Source organism: Petromyzon marinus, unplaced genomic scaffold (genome assembly GCF_048934315.1).
Source record: "Petromyzon marinus isolate PM22_M1 ecotype Great Lakes invasive population unplaced genomic scaffold, UKy_Petmar_22M1.pri1.0 PM_Scaffold_12, whole genome shotgun sequence".
Lineage (NCBI taxonomy): Eukaryota > Metazoa > Chordata > Hyperoartia > Petromyzontiformes > Petromyzontidae > Petromyzon > Petromyzon marinus.
Genome location: NW_027423080.1, coordinates 119,886 through 138,122, shown reverse-complemented (window position 1 = coordinate 138,122; position 18,237 = coordinate 119,886). Strand labels below are relative to the sequence as shown.

The 18,237-nt window shown below is 43.2% G+C and overlaps 1 long non-coding RNA gene across 1 annotated transcript; it reads right to left on the bottom strand.

The window, feature by feature from the left end:
• Positions 1-2,828: 2,828 nt before the first annotated feature.
• On the bottom strand, positions 2,829-6,606 carry LOC142922616 (uncharacterized). The gene is made up of 3 exons (XR_012940193.1): positions 6,289-6,606; positions 3,450-5,796; positions 2,829-2,939 (listed from the first exon to the last, which is right to left on the bottom strand). It is a non-coding gene; the product is annotated as an uncharacterized LOC142922616 (long non-coding RNA).
• Between the last annotated feature and the right edge of the window lie 11,631 nt (positions 6,607-18,237).

Here is an 18,237-nt window from a genome sequence, read left to right as displayed (position 1 = left end):
TGGGATCAGATCACGAATTTTGTGTACTGTATTGAACCGGACCTGGATCTTGTGTTTGTTCAGAATTTTGGAAATCTTTTTAGTAACGCCTGCTATATGTGGAAGTGTGATGTTTTGACCGGAGTATCAAGTGGTTGTTTCTGTATGGAGGGAGAGACAGTTTGGCGGATGGTACGGTCAGAGTGACCATTCCTTTTGAGGGCCAGGTGTACATGTTTCAATTCACTGGTCAGGTGGTGTTGGTCCGAAATGCAATGAGCCCTATGGCATAAAGTTTTGATGAGATAATTATTTTGGGCTGGGTGGTGGTGGGAATCAGGTTTCAAGTAGGAATCTGTGTGGGTGGGTTTCCTGTAAACAGAATGCCCCAATGAGCCATCAGGTCTCCTCTCAAACAGAACATCTAAGAATGGTAGCTTGCCATCTTTCTCCACTTCCATGGTGAACTTGATGGCGGGATGTCTGGAATTGATGTGGTGTAGGAAAAGGTTCAGAGCTGGGAGGCCATGTGGCCAAATGACGAAAGTGTCATCCACATATCTCTTCCACAGGGAAGGTCTGAAGGTGGAAGTCTGGATGGCGTCTGATTCAAATTTCTCCATGAAAATATTGGCTATCACTGGTGATAAGGGGGATCCATGGGGGGACCCTCATTTTGTTTGTAGAAGGAGCCATTCCAAGTGAAGTAGGTATTGTTGAGGCAGTGCCTAACCACTGCAGGTGTGTCGGGGTCTAGTCCATGTTGGACCAAATTTTCAATTATTTCAATGGTATCAGGTAATGGGACCTTGGTGAACAAAGAGACCACATCGAAGCTGACAAGGATATCGTCAGGGGACAGAACAACGTCTTTGACCATAGAGACCAATTGGGCTGAGTTAAGTACTGCTGAGGTGGTCTTGCCAGTGAAAGGCAGCAAGGTATCTGACAGAAAACGGGCTAGTCTATAGGTAGGGGAGTTGATCGTGGATACAATGGGTCGAAGTGGGGTGCCTTCTTTATGAATCTTGGGAAGACCATAGAATCTAGGGGGTCTTGCAGCAGAAGGTTTTAGGGTGGGACGTTTAGTTGGGTCGATTAGAGAGATCGAACTTGTGATGATCTTGTTGGTTTTTATCGCTAAAAAGGAATGGTCACTCTGACCGTACCATCCGCCAAGCTGTCTCTCCCTCCATACAGAAACAACCACTTAATAATCCGGTCAAAACCATCACACTTCCACATATAGCAGGCGTTACTAAAAAGATTTCCAAAATTCTGAACAAACACAAGATCCAGGTCCGGTTCAATACAGTACACAAAATTCGTGATCTGATCCCATCCGTGAAGGATGTCATTCCTGATTGACAGTACCCCGGGGTTTACAAATTGAGTTGTACCTGCGGTGATTGCTATATCGGTGAGACAAAGCGACATGTCTCTGACCGAATTCGCGAGCACAAATCAGATTTGAAACACGGCAAAACAAATTCTTCTGCCGTGGCTGATCACTGTTACAACGCTGTGGGGGATCACGATATAATTTTCTCCGATACCAAGGTTCTTTGCAAACCCACGGGCTTTTATCAGAGATTTGTTCATGAAGCAATTCAGATCTAAAAACACAGACACAATTTCAATGAGAGGATGGTTTCAAATTAAGCAACCATTGGAAAGATGTTCTAAATCGAACTAAACATTAAACTAATTTCAATGGTACAGTATATTTTTCAAGTAGTGGTACCCCAAACTTTCGCAGCTCTTATAAATTCCCTTTTCACACCATCAATAGGTAAACTCCCCCTCCCCCCCGCCCCGCGCCAAATGGCGCTAATTTCTTTGTCAGAACACCTTGTTTGCTCGCACACAGTTTAAAGGTCCGCTGTCTGAGCGTGGTTGTGTTTCGCTAAATTCTCCTGTTTGATGAGTACTAGGTGCCTCGGTGAATGTATATGCTCTAACTTTAACATAGCTATTTCTGTGACAAGCTACAAGCTAATCACTCAGCTATTTCAATGCTAAATTCTATGCTAATTCCTTTGTCAAGGAGAACCTCTGCGGATGTGTATACTTAGCTATTTCAATGAGCCATTTCAATGCTAAATTATAGGCTAATTCCTTTGTCAAGGCGCTTGGTGTTTTTCTTCTCACACAGCTTAAAGGTCGTGATCTGAGCGTGGCTTCTTCCACTCCAGCGCTGTCCTCCAGACAGTCTCGTCCCTTCACCTGATGAAGGCCGCTTGTGTTGTGGCCGAAACGTCGTGAATTTTTGTTAATTTTTTTTGTTATTTTATTTTCACCTACGTGACTTTAACCAATAGAACCAAAGAGTATCTTGCAACTAATTCCACCATGGTACCTGGGCCTGGAGTTGGGGGTGATGGTTCTGGCTCCATGCTGCTGGAAGTTGGAGGTGGGGGTGTCTTGTCCTTCGATCCAGTTGGCTCTAGAGGAGGAGCACCACTCTCTTCAGGAGCTGGCTTTGTTGGCTTTTCCTCTAAAGGGGGTTTCGGTGTCACTTTGAAAGAAAAGCAAGGGATCGATGTTGACAGAATGTAGATTGTTTAGACGTGGGAGCATGGATATACAGAACAATAAAGGTGCGTGGCATTCTGCCCTTTCCAGCCATATTGTAAAAACATTGCCTATGATATCTGTTACACAAGTAGTCACCCATCCCAACCTCATCCAGGTGCAAGTCTAATTCGATTATGAGATCTAACATATTAAGTCGCATTGTGTAATCTGATCCTAAGTAGTATACAGCTGTTATATTTATAAATAATCTTGCAAAATGAACACACCTGGCCCTTCTGGGGATGATGGTTCTGGCTCCTTGTTGCTGGAGGTTGGAGGTGGGGGTGGCTTCTCCTTCGATGCAGTTGGTTCTAGAGGAGGAGGGCCACTCTTATCAGGAGCTGGCTTTGTTGGCTTTTCTTCAACTGGGGGTTTCGGTGTCACTTTGAAAGAAAAGCAAGGGATGGATGTTGATAGAATGAAGATTGTGCATGCATTCCCAATTACCCCTTGCAAATAGTTGTAAACAACCTTCAGACGATACTTTTAATCTGCATTTCAAATGAGTTACTGGAAAGTGTTCCAAAATAATGTACAGGTTTGCCAATCCACTGTTCAATTAAAGCCTCCCCACGCTGTCTGGTTTTGTGAGGTTATTTGACCGTGCTTCATCATTCTCTTTAGTGCGAGTGTGGGAATTATAGACAGGGAAGCATGGAAGTACAGCACAATAAAGGGTTCTGGCATTCTGCCCTCTGTAGTCCACATTGTAAATATTCAGCCTTATGACATCAATTATGCAGATAAATAATCTTGCAGGTAGTCGCCCATCTAAAATCATTCATGCGTCACCATGTTTTGTTTTTAGCATCTACCGAATTCAGTCACAATCTGTGTGATTTGATCCTAAGCAGTATACATCCTGTATATATATTCTTACAAAATGAACACACCTGGACCTTCTGCGGGCGATGGTTCTGGCTCCTTGTTGCTAGAGGTTGGAGGTGGGGGTGACTTCTCCTTCGATGGAGTTGGTTTTGCAGGAGGAGGGCCACTTTCTTCTGATGCTGCCTTTGTTGGCTTTTCCTCAACCGGGGGTTTCGGTGTTACTTTGAAAGAAGAGAAAGGGATAGATCTTGAAAAAAATTACATTTAAAAGACGTGGGAGCATGGCCGTACAGCACAATAAATGAGTTTAGCATTCAGACCTCTGCAGCCTAAAACTTTCAGATTATGAATCATGTTAGCGGAATTGGTCACCAATTCATACCATTCAGTTACAATCATACTTCGTCTCTGAGATCTAAAAATGTAGTCGCATTTTGCGTGATTTGATAATGAGTATTATACATCCCGTGTATATATATTCTTAGAGCATGGACACACCTGACCCTTCTGGGTTTGAGTGTCCTGGCTCCTTGATGCCAGAGGTTGGAGGTGCGGGTGTCTTGTCCTTCGATGCAGTTGGTTCTGTAGGAAGAGTGCAAACCTCACTGATTGGCTGTGCCTGGTGGTGGTGCATTTAAATACACATTTACCTGATATAACCCAAAAAAACTCAATTACGAATGATGGCATTTAATATATTATCCATGTGATTTTGCAACTAATTCCAGAATGGTACCTGGGCTTGCTTTAGATGGAGTTGGTGCAGGGGGTCCAGCTGCTCTGGAGCAGCAGAATCTGACCTTGTAGTTGTAACATGGCAGTCCTCCTTGATCCTCATTGACACAATTCAGTCCTTTATTCTTGTCACAAGTTATTGTCTGGCCCAATTCCTGCCATGGGGTATTAGGGAATCTCTCTGCTTTGCATTCAATGTTTTGCACTGGTGAGTCAGGCAGACAAACCACTTTCCCTGAGGCTATGACCTTCTGATAAGATTCCTCATCTCCGCCATTTTCTTCATCAGGATATTGCTCATCGTACCAGTCAGACCAGCCTGGAGTACAGTCTTCTGCAAAGATACATTCTTAATCAGTCGTCAAACGGTTACTATATATATCAACTACATTTAAATAAGGTAATGTTCTGACAGCTATAAAATGTATCATACCTGTGAATGCGCCGTTGGTAGGAGTGTATAGCGAAATATGTATTTACATACAGCCAGTATACAGTGGGCCTCTTCATCATGAATGGACTGTACATAGAGCTGCCGAATTTTCGTTGAGTATCAACCCGAAAGACTGGTGAGCTGCAATACCCCTTCTGTTAGCACCACCTTCTTTTGCGAAGATACGGTCGCTCAATAACTCGGACACAGACTGACCTACTGCTCCGTAAGTTCCTCCTATTCTGCTACCAACCCAGCCTAGAATCTGTTAGTCATACCCTGTTCCAGTAAATCAGCCAAGTTTGGGACCAGAACACTATAAAGTAGGACAAAAGCCCAAATTTAAAATGCTTCAGGACACTAGCATAGCCTTTTTTAAACCGGGAATGTCCCGGCACAACCAGAACAACTGGTTGCTTTGACTGAACATATGATGTATTCATAATAAAGGTTTTTGGGTTAGATTGCGTTATTTATAAATGTGTGGTAACCCTCCACCACCCGACACGGCCAATCAGCAAAAAAGTGTCACGTTGACAAAAGACACATAGTTCACTACTTTAGCCCACCGGTGTGTTGAAGAGTGAATCCACAACATTTACAGTTTGAGTACGACTTTTCGCTGGTAATTACATCCAGCATCATCAGGGAATTCGCCAGAATGGTAAAGCCCTCACTTGATCCCGGTCTTAAATAGAGCAGCAGGGTGACGTCATCATTTAACTCATTCAGGTGCAGTGATTTGAGGCAGAGGGGGAGGGTATTGTAATTATATAATCGATTGGTAATCAGTCAATGGTTATGATTAGTAATGAGTTGTAGATTAGTATTAGTTATAATATGTGTTATTGTGATTATATGCTATGTTAGTAATACGTTAATTAGTATGTGTTTCCCCTATAAAGAATTGCAATATGTATTATTTAATAATACGCTTCCAAGCCGCACTAAGCCTGTAGCTGATCCTAAGTAGTGTACCTTTATTATGAATAATATTGGACGCGAAAGCCTACGTGTTAAACTGATATGATTGTATGTAATATATTATCCACATGTGATCTTGCAACTAATTCCACCATGGTACCTGGGCCTGGAGTTGGGCTTGATGGTTCTGCCTCCTTGTTGCTGGAGGTTGGAGGTGGGGGTGGCTTGTCCTTCGATGCAGTTGGTTCTTGAGGAGGAGGGAAACTCTTATCAGGAGCTGGCTTTGTTGGCTTTTCTTCAACTGGGGGTTTCGGTGTCACCTTGAAAGAAAAGCAAGGGATGGATGTTGATAGAATGAAGATTGTGCATGCATTCCCAATTACCCCTTGCAAAAAGTTGTAAACAACCTTCAGACGATACTTTTAGTCTGCATTTCAAATGAGTTACTGGAAAGTGTTCCAAAATAATGTACAGTTTTTCCAATCCGCTGTTCAATTAAAGCCTCCCACGCTGTCTGGGTTTGTGGGGTTATTTCACCGTGCTTCATCATTCTCGTTAGTGCGAGTGTGGGAATTATAGACAGCGAAGCATGGAAGTACAGCACAATAAAGGGTTCTGGCATTCTGCCCTCTGTAGTCCACATTGTAAATATTCAGCCATATGACATAGATAATGCAGGTAGTCGCACATCTAAAATCATTCATGCGTCAACATGTTTAGTTTCTAACATCTACCGAATTCAGTCACAATCTGTGATTTGATCCTAAGCAGTATACATCCTGTATATATATACTCTTTCAAAATGAACACACCTGGACCTTCTGAGGGCGATGGTTCTGGCTCCTTGTAGCTAGATGTTGGAGGTGGGGGTGACTTCTCCTTCGATGGAGTTGGTTCTGGAGGAGGAGGGCCACTTTCTTCTGGAGCTGCCTTTGTTGGCTTTTCCTCAACCGGGAGTTTCGGTGTTACTTTGAAAGCAGAGAAAGGGATAGATCTTGAAAGAATGTACATTTAAAAGACGTGGGAGCATGGATGTACAGCAAAATAAATGAGTTTAGCATTCAGACCTCTGCAGCCTAAAACTTTCAGTTTATGAATCATGTTAGCGGAAGTGGTCACCCATTCATACAATTCAGTTAATCATACTTTGTCTCTGAGATTTAAAAATGTAGTCGCATTTTGCGTGATTTCATTCTGAGCAATATACATCCTTTGCGCTGTTTTTGAGTTGTACGCCTTTTGGCGTCTTCTGGTCCAACACCAATGGAGACTAGGCTCTAAGAAAAGCTGTCTCGGGTGTGGACCAATCAAATTCAAGCACAGTGCATATTATTATCAGAGTTGTCTTTTTAGTTTGCATTTTGACTGCTTGTGTTGTGGTTATTGCAAACATGATGCCTTGAATAAAGGTGTCAGTTTTTGTGCCAGTTAAAAGGGTAAAACCTATTCCTATATCTTGTTTCTGGCAAAGGAGGTCTCATAATGTAAATGCTCACCCCGAGCCCTCAATATTCTGATAGTGCGCTGTTTTTGAGTTGTACGCCTTTTGGCGTCTTCTGGTCTAACACCAATGGAGACTAGGCTCTAAGAAAAGCTGTCTCGGGTGTGGACCAATCAAATTCAAGGACAGTGCATATTATTATCAGAGTTGTCTTTTTTGTTTGCATTTTGACTGCTTGTGTTGTGGTTATTGCAAACATGATGCCTTGAATAAAGGTGTCAGTTTTTGTGCCAGTTAAAAGGGTAAAACCTATTCCAATATACATCCTGTGTATATATTTGAGGGTCCTGGCTCCTTGATGCCAGAGGTTGGAGGTGCGGGTGTCTTGTCCTTTGATGCAGTTAGTTCTGTAGGAAGAGTGCAAACCTCATTGATTGGCTGTGCCTGGTGGTGGTGCATTTAAATACACATTTACATGATATAACCCAAAAAAACTCAATTACGAATGATGGCATTTAATATATTATCCATGTGATTTTGCAACTAATTTCAGAATGGTAGCTGGGCTTGCTTTAGATGGAGTTGGTGCAGGGGGTCCAGCTGCTCTGGAACAGCAGAATATGACCTTGTAGTTGTAACATGGCAGTCCTCCTTGATCCTCATTGACACATTTCAGTCCTTTATTCTTGTCACAAGTTATTGTGTGGCCCAATTCCTGCAATGGGGTATTAGGGAATCTCTCTGCTTTGCATTCAATGTTTTGCACCGGTGAATCAGGCAGACAAACCACTTTCCCTGAGGCTATGACCTTCTGGTAAGATTCCTCATCTCCGCCATTTTCTTCATCAGGATATTGCTAATCATACCAGTCAGACCAGCCTGGAGTACAGTCTTCTGCAAAGATGCATTCTTAATCAGTCTTCAAACGGTTACTATGTATATATCAACTACATTTAAATAAGGTAATGTTTTGACAGCTATAAAATGCATCATACCTATGAATGCGCCGTTGGTAGGAGTGTACAGCGAAAAATGTATTTTCTTACAGCAAGCATATAGTGAGTCTTCATCATGAATGGACTGTACACAGAGCTGCTGAATTTTCATTGAGTATCAACCCGAAAGACTGGTGAGCTGCCATACCCCTTCTGTTAGCACCACCTACTTTTACGAATATGCGGTCGCTCAATTACTCTGACACAGGCTGACCTACAGCTCCGTAAGTTCCTCCTATTCTGCTACCAACTCAGCATAGAATCTGTTAGTCATAACATGTTCCAGTAAATCAGCCTAGTTTGAATCTAGAACACTGTAAAGTAGGAGAAAAGCCCAAATTAAAATGCTTCAGGACACTAGCATAGCCTTTTTGAAACTGGGAATATCCCGGCACAACCAGAACATATGGTTGCTTTGACTGAACATATGATTGTATGTAATATATTATCCACATGTGATCTTGCAACTAGATTTAAAGCTTTCGTGACTGCTAGGATCCATACTCTTTGGTTCTATTGGGTAAAGTCACGTAGGTGAAAATAAAATAACAAAAAAATAACAAAAATTCACGAAGTTTCGGCCACAACACAAGCGGCCTTCATCAGGTGAAGAGACGAGACTGTCTGGAGGACAGCGCTGGAGTGGAAGAAGCCACGCTCAGATCACGACCTTTAAGCTGTGTGAGAAGAAAAACACCAAGCGCCTTGACAAAGGAATTAGCATATAATTTAGCATTGAAATGGCTCATTGAAATAGCTAAGTTAAAGTATACACATCCGCAGAGGTACCCCTTGACAAAGGAATTAGCATAGAATTTAGCATTGAAATAGCTGAGTGATTAGCTTGTAACTGGTCACAGAAATAGCTATGTTAAAGTTAGAGCATATACATTCACCGAGGCACCTAGTACTCATCAAACAGGAGAATTTAGCGAAACACAACCACGCTCAGACAGCGGACCTTTAAACTGTGTGCGAGCAAACAACGTGTTCTGACAAATAAATTAGCATAAAAATTAGCATTTGATTGGCAGATTTTTGGAAAGAGGTGGTGTACGTGCCGGTGGACTTGCCATTTGGCGCGGGGCGGGGGGAAGGGGGGGAGGGGGAGTTTACCTATTGATGGTGTGAAAAGGGAATTTATAAGAGCTGCGAAAGTTTGGGGTACCACTACTTGAAAAATATACTGTACCATTGAAATTAGTTTAATGTTTAGTTCGATTTAGAACATCTTTCCAATGGTAGCTTAATTTGAAACCATCCTCTCGGTTGAAATTGTGTCTGTGTTTGTAGATCTGAATTGCTTCATGAACAAATCTCTGATAAAAGCCCGTGGGTTTGCAAAGAACCTTGGTATCGGAGAAAATTATATCGTGATCCCCCACAGCGTTGTAACAGTGATCAGCCACGGCAGAAGAATTCGTTTTGCCATGTTTCAAATCTGATTTGTGCTCGCGAATTCGGTCAGAGACATGTCGCTTTGTCTCACCGATATAGCAATCACCGCAGGTACAACTCAATTTGTAAACCCCGGGGTACTGTCAATTAGGAATGACATCCTTCACGGATGGGATCAGATCACGAATTTTGTGTACTGTATTGAATCGGACCTGGATCTTGTGTTTGTTCAGAATTTTGGAAATCTTTTTAGTAACGCCTGCTATATGTGGAAGTGTGATGTTTTGACCGGAGTATCAAGTGGTTGTTTCTGTATGGAGGGAGAGACAGTTTGGCGGATGGTACGGTCAGAGTGACCATTCCTTTTGAGGGCCAGGTGTACATGTTTCAATTCACTGGTCAGGTGGTGTTGGTCCGAAATGCAATGAGCCCTATGGTATAAAGTTTTGATGAGAGAATTATTTTGGGCTGGGTGGTGGTGGGAATCAGGTTTCAAGTAGGAATCTGTGTGGGTGGGTTTCCTGTAAACAGAATTCCCCAATGAGCCATCAGGTCTCCTCTCAAACAGAACATCTAAGAATGGTAGCTTGCCATCTTTCTCCACTTCCATGGTGAACTTGATGGCGGGATGTCTGGAATTGATGTGGTGTAGGAAAAGGTTCAGAGCTGGGAGGCCATGTGGCCAAATGACGAAAGTGTCATCCACATATCTCTTCCACAGGGAAGGTCTGAAGGTGGAAGTCTGGATGGCGTCTGATTCAAATTTCTCCATGAAAATATTGGCTATCACTGGTGATAAGGGGGATCCATGGGGGGACCCTCATTTTGTTTGTAGAAGGAGCCATTCCAAGTGAAGTAGGTATTGTTGAGGCAGTGCCTAACCACTGCAGGTGTGTCGGGGTCTAGTCCATGTTGGACCAAATTTTCAATTATTTCAATGGTATCAGGTAATGGGACCTTGGTGAACAAAGAGACCACATCGAAGCTGACAAGGATATCGTCAGGGGACAGAACAACGTCTTTGACCATAGAGACCAATTGGGCTGAGTTAAGTACTGCTGAGGTGGTCTTGCCAGTGAAAGGCAGCAAGGTATCTGACAGAAAACGGGCTAGTCTATAGGTAGGGGAGTTGATCGTGGATACAATGGGTCGAAGTGGGGTGCCTTCTTTATGAATCTTGGGAAGACCATAGAATCTAGGGGGTCTTGCAGCAGAAGGTTTTAGGGTGGGACGTTTAGTTGGGTCGATTAGAGAGATCGAACTTGTGATGATCTTGTTGGTTTTTATCGCTAAAAAGGAATGGTCACTCTGACCGTACCATCCGCCAAGCTGTCTCTCCCTCCATACAGAAACAACCACTTGATAATCCGGTCAAAACCATCACACTTCCACATATAGCAGGCGTTACTAAAAAGATTTCCAAAATTCTGAACAAACACAAGATCCAGGTCCGGTTCAATACAGTACACAAAATTCGTGATCTGATCCCATCCGTGAAGGATGTCATTCCTGATTGACAGTACCCCAGGGTTTACAAATTGAGTTGTACCTGCGGTGATTGCTATATCGGTGAGACAAAGCGACATGTCTCTGACCGAATTCGCGAGCACAAATCAGATTTGAAACACGGCAAAACAAATTCTTCTGCCGTGGCTGATCACTGTTACAACGCTGTGGGGGATCACGATATAATTTTCTCCGATACCAAGGTTCTTTGCAAACCCACGGGCTTTTATCAGAGATTTGTTCATGAAGCAATTCAGATCTAAAAACACAGACACAATTTCAATGAGAGGATGGTTTCAAATTAAGCAACCATTGGAAAGATGTTCTAAATCGAACTAAACATTAAACTAATTTCAATGGTACAGTATATTCTTCAAGTAGTGGTACCCCAAACTTTCGCAGCTCTTATAAATTCCCTTTTCACACCATCAATAGGTAAACTCCCCCTCCCCCCCGCCCCGCGCCAAATGGCAAGTCCACCGGCATGTACACCACCTCTTTCCAAAAATCCGCCAATCAAATGCTAATTTTTATGCTAATTTCTTTGTCAGAACACCTTGTTTGCTCGCACACAGTTTAAAGGTCCGCTGTCTGAGCGTGGTTGTGTTTCGCTAAATTCTCCTGTTTGATGAGTACTAGGTGCCTCGGTGAATGTATATGCTCTAACTTTAACATAGCTATTTCTGTGACCAGCTACAAGCTAATCACTCAGCTATTTCAATGCTAAATTCTATGCTAATTCCTTTGTCAAGGAGTACCTCTGCGGATGTGTATACTTTAACTTAGCTATTTCAATGAGCCATTTCAATGCTAAATTATAGGCTAATTCCTTTGTCAAGGCGCTTGGTGTTTTTCTTCTCACACAGCTTAAAGGTCGTGATCTGAGCGTGGCTTCTTCCACTCCAGCGCTGTCCTCCAGACAGTCTCGTCCCTTCACCTGATGAAGGCCGCTTGTGTTGTGGCCGAAACGTCGTGAATTTTTGTTAATTTTTTTTGTTATTTTATTTTCACCTACGTGACTTTAACCAATAGAACCAAAGAGTATCTTGCAACTAATTCCACCATGGTACCTGGGCCTGGAGTTGGGGGTGATGGTTCTGGCTCCATGCTGCTGGAAGTTGGAGGTGGGGGTGTCTTGTCCTTCGATCCAGTTGGCTCTGGAGGAGGAGCACCACTCTCTTCAGGAGCTGGCTTTGTTGGCTTTTCCTCTAAAGGGGGTTTCGGTGTCACTTTGAAAGAAAAGCAAGGGATCGATGTTGACAGAATGTAGATTGTTTAGACGTGGGAGCATGGACATACAGAACAATAAAGGTGCGTGGCATTCTGCCCTTTCCAGCCATATTGTAAAAAAATTGCCTATGATATCTACTACACAAGTAGTCACCCATCCCAACCTCATCCAGGTGCAAGTCTCATTCGATTATGAGATCTAACACATTAAGTCGCATTGTGTAATCTGATCCTAAGTAGTATATAGCCGATATATATATAATCTTGCAAAATGAACACACCTGGCCCTTCTGGGGGTGTTGGTTCTGGCTCCTTCTTGCTGGAGGTTGGAGGAACGGGTGTCATGTCCTTCGATGCAGTTGGTTCTGGAAGAGGAGCGCCACTCTCTTCAGGAACTGGCTTTGTTGGCTTTTCCTCAACCGGGTGTTTCGGTGTTACTTTGAAAGAAAAGCAAGGGATGGACGTTGAAAGAATGTACATTTAAAAGACGTGGGAGCATGGACATGAAGCACAATAAATGGATATAACATACTGCCCTCTGCAGAGTATAACTTGCAATTTATGAATCAAGTTAGCGGAAGTGGTCACCAATTCAAACCATTCATTTAAAATCATACTTCGTCTCTGAGATCTAAAAATGTAGTCGCATTTTGCGTGATTTAAATCTGAGCAATATACATCCTGTGTATATATATATTCTTAGAGCATGGACACACCTGGCCCTTCTGGGTGTGAGGGTCCTGGCTCCTTGATGCCAGAGGTTGGAGGTGCGGGTGTCTTGTCCTTCGATGCAGTTGGTTCTGGAGGAAGAGTGCAAACCTCACTGATTGGCTGTGCCAGGTGGATGTGCATTTAAATACACATTTACCTGATCTAACCCAAAAAAACTAAATTATGAATGATGGCATTTAATATATTATCCATGTGATTTTGCAACTAATTCTAGAATGGTACCTGGGCTTGCTTTAGATGGAGTTGGTTCAGGGGGTCCACCTGCTCTGGAGCAGCAGAATCTGACCTTGTCGTTGTAACATGGCAGTCCTCCTTGATCCTCATTAACACATTTCAGTCCTTTATTCTTGTCACAAGTGATTGTCTGGCCCAATTCCTGCCATGGGGTATTAGGGAATCTCTCTGCTTTGCATTCAATGTTTTGCACTGGTGAGTCAGGCAGACAAACCACTTTCCCTGAGGCTATGATCTTCTGGTAAGATTCCTCATCTCCGCCATTTTCTTCATCAGGATATTGCTCATCGTACCAGTCAGACCAGCCTGGAGTACAGTCTTCTGCAAATATACTTTCTTAATCAGTCTTCAAACGTATATATCAACTACATTTCTAAAAGGTAATGTTCTGACAGCTATAAAATGCATCATACCTATGAATGTGCCGTTGGTAGGAGTGTACAGCAAAATATGTATTTACATACAGCAAGTATAGTGAGTCTCTTCATCATGAATGGACTACATAGAGCTGCCGAATTTTCGTTGAGTATCAACCCAAAAGGCTGGTGACCTTCCATAACCCTTCTGTTAGCACCACCTACTTTGTGCGAAGATACGGTCGCTCGATTACTCTGACACAGGCTGACCTACTAATCCGTGAGTTCTTCCTATTCTGCTACCAACCCAGCCTAGAGTCTGTGAATCATACCCTGTTCCAGTAAATGAGCAAAGTTTGGGACACTGTAAAGTAGGACAAAAGCCCAAATTGAGAATGCTTTAGGACACTACCATAGCCTTTTTGAAACCGGGAATGTCCCGGCACAACCAGAACATTTGGTTGCTTTGACTGAACATATGATTGTATGTAATATATTATCCACATGTGATCTTGCAACTAATTCCACCATGGTACCTGGGCCTGGAGTTGGGGGTGATGGTTCTGGCTCATTGATGCCGGAGGTTGGAGGTGGGGGTGTCTTGTCCTTCGATCCTGTTGGTTCTGCAGGAGGAGCGCCACTCTCTTCTGGAGCTGGCTTTGTTGGCTTTTCATCTACCGGGGGTTTGGGTGTCATTTTGAAAGAAAAGCAAGGGATGGATGTTGACAGAATTCAGATTACTCATGCATTTTCAGTTGAACCTTGTAAAATATTGTAAGCAACCTTCAGACGATACTTAAAATCTGCATTACGAATAAGTTACTGGAAAGTGATACTAAATAATGTACAGATCTTTGCCAATACACTGTTCAATTAAAGCCTACCCATGGTGTCTGGGTTGGGGGGGTTATTTGACGATGCTTCATCATCCTCTTCAGTGCGGGTTATTGACCGAGGAATGGGGAGCATGGAAGTACAGCATAATAAAGAGGTGTGGCATTCTGCTCTGTGCAGTCCATATTGTAAATATTCAGCCGATGACATCTGTTACACAGATTGTTACCTATCCAAAAACTATCCAGGAGCAAGTCTTAATTAGTTCATGAGATCTAACAAATTAAGTCACGTTGTTTGATTTGATCCTAAGCTGTATACTTCCTGTATATATAATCTTACAAAATGAACACACCTGGCCCTTCTGAGGGTGAGGGTTCTGGCTCCTTGATGCCTGATGTTGGAGGTGGGGGTGTCTTATCCTTCGGTGCAGTTGGTTCTTGAGGAGGAGCGCCACTCTCTTCAGGAGCTGGCTTTGTAGGCTTTTCCTCAACCGGTGGTTTTGGTGTTACTTTGGAAGAAAAGTAAGGGATTGGGTGTTGACAGAATTTACATTGCATTTACTTGGGAACTTGTAAGTACAGCAAAACAAAGGAACATGGTCTCCTGCCCTCTGCAGCCTATAACATGCAGTCTATAACAAATCTTACGGATATGGTAACCCATTCCTGACTTCCAGGGCAACCCTATTTCGTTTCTGAGATCTGGGAAATGCTTGCACATTCCGTGCTATTTGATTGTAAGTATTATACGTCTAGTATAAAGATATATACATAAAAAAGTAGCAACATTTACACACCTTGCCCTTCTGGGGGTGATGGTTCTGGCTCCTTGTTGCTGGAGGTGGGGTGTCTTGTCCTTCAATCCAGTTGGCTCTGGAGGAGCGCCACTCTCTTCTGGAGCTGGCTTTGTTGGCTTTTCCTCTACCGGGGGTTTGGGTGTCACTTTGAAAGAAAAGCAAGGGATGGATGTTGACAGAATTCAGATTACTCATGCATTTTCAGTTGAACCTTGTAAAATATTGTAAGCAACCTTCAGACGATACTTAAAATCTGCATTACGAATAAGTTACTGGAAAGTGATACTAAATAATGTACAGATCTTTGCCAATACACTGTTCAATTAAAGCCTACCCACGGTGTCTGGGTTGGGGGGGTTATTTGACGATGCTTCATCATCCTCTACAGTGCGGGTTATTGACCGAGGAATGGGGAGCATGGAAGTACAGCATAATAAAGAGGTGTGGCATTCTGCTCTGTGCAGTCCATATTGTAAATATTCAGCCGATGACATCTGTTACACAGATTGTTACCTATCCAAAAACTATCCAGGAGCAAGTCTTAATTAGTTCATGAGATCTAACAAATTAAGTCACGTTGTTTGATTTGATCCTAAGCTGTATACTTCCTGTATATATAATCTTACAAAATGAACACACCTGGCCCTTCTGAGGGTGAGGGTTCTGGCTCCTTGATGCCTGATGTTGGAGGTGGGGGTGGCTTATCCTTCGGTGCAGTTGGTTCTTGAGGAGGAGCGCCACTCTCTTCAGGAGCTGGCTTTGTAGGCTTTTCCTCAACCGGTGGTTTTGGTGTTACTTTGGAAGAAAAGTAAGGGATTAGGTGTTGACAGAATTTACATTGCATTTACTTGGGAACTTATAAGTACAGCAAAACAAAGGAAAATGGTCTCCTGCCCTCTGCAGCCTATAATATGCAGTCTATAACAAATCTTACGGATATGGTAACCCATTCCTGACTTCCAGGGCAACCCTATTTCGTTTCTGAGATCTGGGAAATGCTTGCGCATTCCGTGCTATTTGATTGTAAGTATTATACGTCAGGTATAAAGATATATAAATAAAAAACTAGCAACATTTACACACCTTGCCCTTCTGGGGGTGATGGTTCTGGCTCCTTGTTGCTGGAGGTGGGGGTGTCTTGTCCTTCAATCCAGTTGGCTCTGGAGGAGCACCACTCTCTTCTGGAGCTGGCTTTGTTGGCTTTTCCTCAACCGGGGGTTTTGGTGTCACTTTGAAAGAAATGCAAGAAATAGGATGTTGACAGAATGTGCATTCCATTGACTTGGGAGCATGGAAGTACAGCACAAATAAAGGAATGTGATAAATTTCTCTCTGCAGCCTATTACATGAAGTCTATAACACCGCATATTACGAATGGGGTCACTCATTCCTGCCATCCAGGGCAACCCTATTTGGTTTCTGAGATCTGAGAAATGAATGCGCATTCTGCGCTATTTGATCAATAGTATTATACAGCTGGTATAAATATATTCATACAAAACTAGCAACAATAACAAAACTGGGCATAGAACAAACCTTTTATATCATTACGCACAGAAAGTATACAATGAGTAGCTTCATCCCGAATAAACTGTATGAAACGCTTCAGAATGTTATGGAGGATCAACACTAAAGCACAGTGAGCTGCAAACCCATTCTGTCAGCACCACCTACTTTTACGTAGTTTTGCTGCCTGAATTACCAGCACTGCCCACATAGTTGGTAGTGTCACTCTGAAACAGCCTGACCTACTGCTCGGTAAGTTACTCCAATTCTGCTACAAACCAAGCCTAGAGTCCATTAGTCCCACCCTGTTCCAGTAAAATGAGCCAAGTGTGGATCCTACGATAGCCTTTTGTAACTGGCAATGACCTGACCCTACCAGAGCATATGGTTGCTTTCATTGAACATTCGATTGCATTTAATATATTATCCATATGTAACTTTGCAACAAATTCCACCATGGTACCTGGGCCTGGAGTTTGGGGTGATGGTTCTGGCTCCTTGTTGCTGGAGGTTGGAGGTGGGGGTGTCTTGTCCTTCGATCCACTTGGCTCTGGAGGAGGAGCGCCACTCTCTTCAGCAGCTGGCTTTGTTGGCTTTTCCTCAACTGGGGGTTTCGGTGTCACTTTGGAAGAAAAGCAAGGGATGGGTGTTGACAGAATGCAGATTCTAGATTTGAAGCTATCATGACTGCAAGAATTAATACTCTTTGGTTTTATTTGGTAAAGTGACGTTGGTAAAAAAAACTAAATAAAATAAAAGAAACAATTAAAACACGACGTTTCGGCCACAACACAAGTGGCCTTCTTCAGGTGAAGGAACAGAACTGTCGGGATGACAGAGCTTCAAGTACTTCAAGTACTATCGTCCCGACAGTTCTGTTCCCTCACCTGAAGAAGGCTACTTGTGTTGTGGCCAAAACGTCGTGTTTTAATTGTACTTTCGTCCCGACAGTTCTGTTCCTTCACCTGAAGAAGGCCATTTGTGTTGTGGCCGAAACGTCGTGTTTCAATTGTTTCTTTAATTTTAATTTGTTTTTTTTTTACCTACGTGACTTTACCGAATAAAACCAAAGAGTAAGAATGCAGATTGTTTAGACGTGGGAGCAAGGACATACAAAACAATAAAGGCGTGTGGCATTCTGCCCTCTGCAGCCATATTGTAAAAATTTAGCCTATGATATCTGTTACACAAGTAGTCACCCATCCAAAACTCATCCAGGTGCAAGTCTAATTCGATTATGAGATCTAACACATGAAGTCGCATTGTGTAATATGATCCTAAGTAGTATACAGCCTGCATATCTTCTTCTAACCTATAAAAGGCATTTTTTGTCTGTCCGTATGTCTGTCCGTATGTCTGTCCGTCCGTCTGCGTACGCTGGCTTGCGGGGGATTTGGCTCTCGGACCGTGGGGATCGCGTAGAAAAAAAATTTGCCGGGCGGCACGCCCCAGGCCCCGCGGTGGGAATAGGCTATTCCGTTTTTCCATCCCTAAACTTTAAAGTGGTTAAAATCGCGTTTTGGTGCGATTTATCTATATTTATTTATTTATTTCGACCGCCTCGCTGCTGCGCATGCGCGAAACGCTGACGCGACTTGCCCCTGGCAACGCACAGCGATTAAATAGTATTATTATTGTAGCGCGGGGGAGGGTGGGTGGGATAGCGGCCCAGCCCCCAGCCTCGGCCGGCCGTGCAATCTAGGCGAGGCCGGGGCCTCTGAAAGGGACTA